Source organism: Panulirus ornatus, chromosome 36, assembly GCF_036320965.1.
Source record: "Panulirus ornatus isolate Po-2019 chromosome 36, ASM3632096v1, whole genome shotgun sequence".
Classification (NCBI taxonomy): domain Eukaryota; kingdom Metazoa; phylum Arthropoda; class Malacostraca; order Decapoda; family Palinuridae; genus Panulirus; species Panulirus ornatus.
This window is the reverse complement of record NC_092259.1, coordinates 10,630,279-10,636,278: the sequence shown is the minus strand read 5'-3', so window position 1 is coordinate 10,636,278 and position 6,000 is coordinate 10,630,279. Positions and strand designations below refer to the sequence as shown.

Below are 6,000 nucleotides of genomic sequence, written 5' to 3'. Positions count from 1 at the left end.
AACAAATAACAAGAGAGAGAGAGAGAGAGAGAGAGAGAGAGAGAGAGAGAGAGAGAGAGAGAGAGAGAGAGAGAGAGAGAGAGAGGCAGGGAGTAGGGAGGGAGGTAGTGATGACGTCAACAGGTTGAGCTAATCAATGTGGACACGGCGCAGGTGACAGGCAGGTCGTCCCCGGGCGGTCGTACATGTGTGTATGTGGCGGGTGCAGGCGGGTCTTCCCCCGCGGTCGTACATGTGTGTGTATGTGGTGGGGGCAGGCGGGTCTTCCCCCGCGGTCGTACATGTGTGTGTATGTGGCGGGGGCAGGCGGGTCTTCCCCCGCGGTCGTACATGTGTGTGTATGTGGCGGGGGCAGGCGGGTCTTCCCCCGTGGTCGTACATGTGTGTGTGTGCGGCGGGTGCAGGCGGGTCTTCCCCCGCGGTCGTACATGTGTGTGTGTGGCGGGGGCAGGCGGGTCTTCCCCCGTGGTCGTACATGTGTGTGTGTGGCGGGGGCAGGCGGGTCTTCCCCCGTGGTCGTACATGTGTGTGTATGTGGCGGGGGCAGGAGATCGGTCGTACATGATGGTCGTGCGCTTATGAGTACGAGGTAAGTCGTTCCCGAGTACCTTAATGGTAGTACATCTCTCTCTCTCTCTCTCTCTCTCTCTCTCTCTCTCTCTCTCTCTCTCTCTCTACGAGCAACTCCCTCCCCCTAGTCCCCTCCCAAGCCTGAACCTCTAACCACACCACCTCAGGTCATGCATTTCCCCTCCCTCTCCCATTGCCCCAATCCCCTCAGTCAACTCCTAGCCACCACACCACCACCTCAAGTCAGTCATCCCCCAGCGCCCCTCCCTCCTTCCCACCCACCAGTCAACTCCCAACCACCACCATCTCAGGTCATGACAAACCCTTCAGGTTCCGTCTTGACCCTCCCCTCCCCCCTCAGGTCAGACGAGATCCCTCACAGTTTTAAGAAGCCGTATTCCCTCCCACTCGTCCGCTACAACCATTTATTTCCTCCACGTTTAAGTTTTCTTCCCATCCTTCTTTTCCTTCCTCCAGCTCTGGCTGCTTTCCACACACCTCACTTCATGTCGTCATCATATATCTCTCTCCGTTCATAAGACTCCTGTGCCAAAGAGGGAAACCCTCGCGGCCACACTGGCTCTAGTATAAAAAAAATAAAAACTCAGTTCACGATAAATATCACGCTTTTTAAAAATTCCTGGTCCGCGTTGGCAAATCTTAATGAATGCTAATTTTATGCAGATGAGCTTTCCTAATTAGTTGGTCTGTCCAGGAGACGATATGGCCATTAAATCTCCCAAGAGTAGCAAAGATTATGGCTTTATCTTTCCTCGTATATCTAGGGCCATTACCTCTGAAAGGCATCGCAATGGCTTGTAATACCAAACTGTTTTTCTCTCAGCTATTGAAGTCGATCGCGAGGGTTTAATTGAGCACCTGTGTTTGTCTGCATCTGATGACGTCATTGCCCGGGATGGGGGGGGGGGGGATATTTTTGTTTGCATCCAAAGACGTCCTCTTCTAAAGGTGGCGGAATGTCTGTTTGTATCAACAGACGTCGCCTTTTTCAAGGGGGGTTGGAATGCTTGTCTGTATCTGATGACGTCAACTCCCAGAAGGTTTTATAGTTGTCTATATCTACTGACATCACTGCTCGAGATTGAGGATGCATGTATTTACAGACATCACACTCTGCAAAACTACAGGAAGGTTGCGAAAACTGCAACAAATTGTGACCCAGAGGATCTCAATTCACGCCATCATTAACATTTATAAGCCAAGCATTCATTGGTTCCTCTTTGTCAGACTTGGCTCTGCATTTGAGACTAGGATTCTGATTGGCCAACGCGTGATTTCAGTCAAAGCCAGATGGCGCTCGTGGCCATTATAGACGTAATATACTCTGCTTTCGATCTTCCAAATTGCTCTTTCTTCAAACTGTTAATATCTTGGGTAAACGTACGCCGTCAACTTATCCAAGCCGATTTGAAAGAGTTGTATGATACGTTGCAGAGAATCTGGTACTGTATTAATGTCACCATATATATATATATATATACTTCAGAGAGACGCGAACTTTAGAGCCGCTTTCTATCTGTCGTTCGGAAAATTTCTAACGGTAGTGCCTTCCTGAAACTCCTTATCCTGTTCCCCATCGAGAACACAGACGTATACGCTGATAGCAGCTCAATCATAACATTCCAATTCTCCAAATAAAAAGAAAAATTAGATGTCTGAAATATAAGAGTTTCCAGACATTTCGCCCCCGTCCTCCCCTCTTGGGCTGGAGTGCGTCGGAGGTCATCCTGGGGAAAAACTAAAAGAGTCTTCGGCCAGTTGGAAAATATGTCACACCGGGCGGTGCGGTCCATCCGGGAAAGCCACAGAGATACTCGAAATACTCGAATCTCCCGCCAAGACGCGAATCCTCCTCGATGCTCTTGCAAAGACGTGAATCCTGTCGTATGCAGGGTCTAAGACACTCCATAAATACCGTTTATCACACTGAGTTCGATTCTTTACGCCACCACTGGAAATCTTCCTCTTTTGTTTTACAAAATATGTGTCCCTACTGGGAATGTTGTTAAACTTATGAACAAAAATAGAGGACTAATTCGTAAATTATCTCTCTCTTCCTTTGTGCTCCATTGTATCATCGATAAGTATCTAATTCCTCAAACAATCAAACAAATACCATCTCGTGTGTACACTTAAACTCTCCATCATCCAACACAAGAAGCTTTGCTAAAACTCACGGCACATTCTTATGAGGTGATACGTTTACGAAATGACGTGATGATTTACGAAGCCTCACGATTACAGCATCACCGTCCAGCAAGCTCATCACAGCAAGCTTGTGTACGCACATCACAATCCTCAGCATTAAAGTCAGCATCGACCAGGTCAAGGAGCGGGTATGCTGGCCATGACGAAAGGTGTAAACATTTTACGGACAGTTCCAGTGGGGGTAACTCAATAACGCGACACATGAAGGTTATTGAAGTTGAACTGGAAAATGTTGTAGTCGACTGGCTTTGTACTGGGGATTTGTATATATGACCAAGCTGGAAGGGGTGTGTTGGAGCCGTGGCTGAAGGACTCTAATGATAATGGGGCGTGGGTAAAGGGGGGGTGTATAAGAGGTCTAGTTGTTGTGAGGTTTTAAGGGATAAAAGGGTTTGGCTACTGAGACGTTTTAAGTGGTAAAGGATCTAGATGGTTCAAGAGGTATGGAGTAAAGGATGTTAAAGGCATAGAAAACGGAGGTGGAGAATCTTACGTATCAATAGTTGAAATCGTCAACATGAAAACCATGTAAGCACACACACACACACACACACACACACACACACACAGAGGAACAGAGAAGGGGGCCAGGTGAGGACATTCCCTCAAAGGCCCAGTCCTCTGTTCTTAACGCTACCTCGCTAACGCGGGAAATGGCGAATAGTATGAAAGAAAGGAAAGATATATATATATATATATATATATATATATATATATATATATATATATATATATATATATATATATATATTAATTTATATTAATGTTTTACAGAAACAACGATGATTCATTTACATTTTGCTCTTCACGTCTTTACCCTCCTGACCTATAATAACATCAGGGTCGAACCCGGGTCTTCCTCGGCCGCCCCCCGGACTAAGCCACCGAGCCACCAGCTGGAAGCGGCCCATCTCATAACTTCACAAAATAAACTCGAGGCAGGCAAGCGGACCCCACCTCGCCTCGCACCGCCACAAAATCCCATTCCGTACATCCCACCGGAGTGTCCCCGGGGAGCGAGTGTGGACTGCGGCCATCCAGGAGGGACGGAAGTGAGGGAAAAATATACGACGGTACAAAAAAAAAAAAAAAATATGACGTATAGAACGGATGCGTCGCACGGGGAGTGACGTCGAACGGTTGTCGACGAAACTGTGCCTATCCTCCGTTGCCATGGGTCTCGACCCTCCCCAGAGAGAGAGAGAGAGAGAGAGAGAGAGAGAGAGAGAGAGAGAGAGAGAGAGAGAGAAGAGGTATGGATCTAGGGCATGACGCCGCGACCCTTGGGTGTGATGGCCTGACCTCTGACCTGACTTTCAGGTCGGGTCATGGCGGCGTTAGGAATTCCGTCCATCGACTCACCGTTCGTCCAAGAATGCGATGGGAATTTTTCTCTTTCTTTTACGACAGTTGCAGTAAAGGCTGTATCATGGTATACGACCCTCTATACATGGCTGTATCGTGGGATACGATCCTCTATACATGGATGTATCGTGGTATAAGATCCTTTATACATGGCTGTATCATGGTATACAACCCTCTGTACATGGCTGTAACGTGGTATACGACCCTCCATAGACGGCTGTAACATGGTATAAGGCCGTCTACAGATGGCTGTACCGTGGTACAGAACCCCGACTGTATCACGGGTCTACAGCACCAGAGGGAGGCCTATATAACACAGGACACGACAGACGGAGGAGGGGTTATATGATGATAAATACGACAGATACATCTCAACGAAAGACCTGTCCACCACACAGATACAGAAGCACAACATGCGTCTCGCATACACAACCAACAACAACAACCAGTCTCGATACATCACCAACAACAACAACCAGTCTCGATACATCACCAACAACAACAACCAGTCTCGATACATCACCAACAACAACAACCAGTCTCGATACATCACCAACAACAACAACCAGTCTCGATACATCACCAACAACAACAACCAGTCTCGATACATCACCAACAACAACAACCAGTCTCGATACATCACCAACAACAACAACCAGTCTCGATACATCACCAACAACAACAACCAGTCTCGATACATCACCAACAACAACAACCAGTCTCGATACATCACCAACAACAACAACCAGTCTCGATACACCAGCACCAACAACAACAACCAGTCTCGATACACCAGCACCAACAACCAGTCTCGATACATCACCAACAACAACAACCACCACCTCGGCCGACTACAACCCTGCTGTTATGATTTTGTCTCCAGCCAGCCAGGCAGGCAGGCAGGGAGGGAGGCGTTCAACCCACCAGCCTGATGTATGAGAACATTCTGTCATGGAACGCAGCAAAAGGCCCCACGTTTTCCCGGTGGTCTGGGGGGGGGAGATTACTTTCCCGTTTCCCGGGGGATCTTGGGGGGGGGGGGATAACTTTCCCGTATCCCCTTGGGATCTTGGGGGACATCAATTCCCTGTTTCTCTGGGATCTTGGGGAGATAAGTTTCCCGTTGCTCTGGGATCTTGGGGAAATAACTGCCACATTTTCCTGGATCTTGGGGAGAGAAGTTACTCATCCCAGAGATCATGGGGGAGAAAACTTCCTCGTTTCCCTGTGACACTGAGAGAAAACTTCCTCATTCCCCACATCAAGTCCGCCAATATGAACGCCCCTCATTAGGTCCTTCAGTTAAGACCCCACCCCCCACTCCCGTCAAGTACCCCCAACAACGACGCGCCTCTCTCCATCAGGTACGTCAATACGAACGTCCCTTAACACGTGCGTCAATACAGACGACCCTCATCACGACCATTCACAGATGACGCGGGTCGTAGGAGCACATTTGAGGACGCCGGAATAAATGAATGAAAAAAAAAAGAGAGTTGGGGGAATATAACAGTGCTATCCACCCGTGTGAAGTGTCAAAATTGCATCCAGACATAGTCGTTTATCGCCATTATTGCGCACCTCTGTAATGACGACCCCCCCAAAACTAAGTGAGACAAAACGACCACTTTTTATGGTAGGCACACGTGACCTCTGACCTGACCCTTTCACCTTCGTACATAAGGGGTTAAACCGTCTTCTTATAGGGTTAAGTCACCGTCCCTATGAGGAGGAGTCAGGCCGTCGTATTCAGGGGATTCAGTCGTACACAAGGAGCTTCATCTGTCGTGCTCGAGAAGATACGTGGTCGTACTTGAGAGAGACATTCGTCGCACT

At 48.2% G+C, this 6,000-nt stretch overlaps 1 protein-coding gene across 7 annotated transcripts in view; it reads right to left on the bottom strand.

Annotated features, from left to right (window-relative positions):
* Positions 1-6,000, bottom strand: part of LOC139760347 (cubilin-like) — a 344,737-nt gene that overhangs the window by 269,705 nt on the left and 69,032 nt on the right. The gene's annotated exons all lie outside the window — the stretch shown is intronic.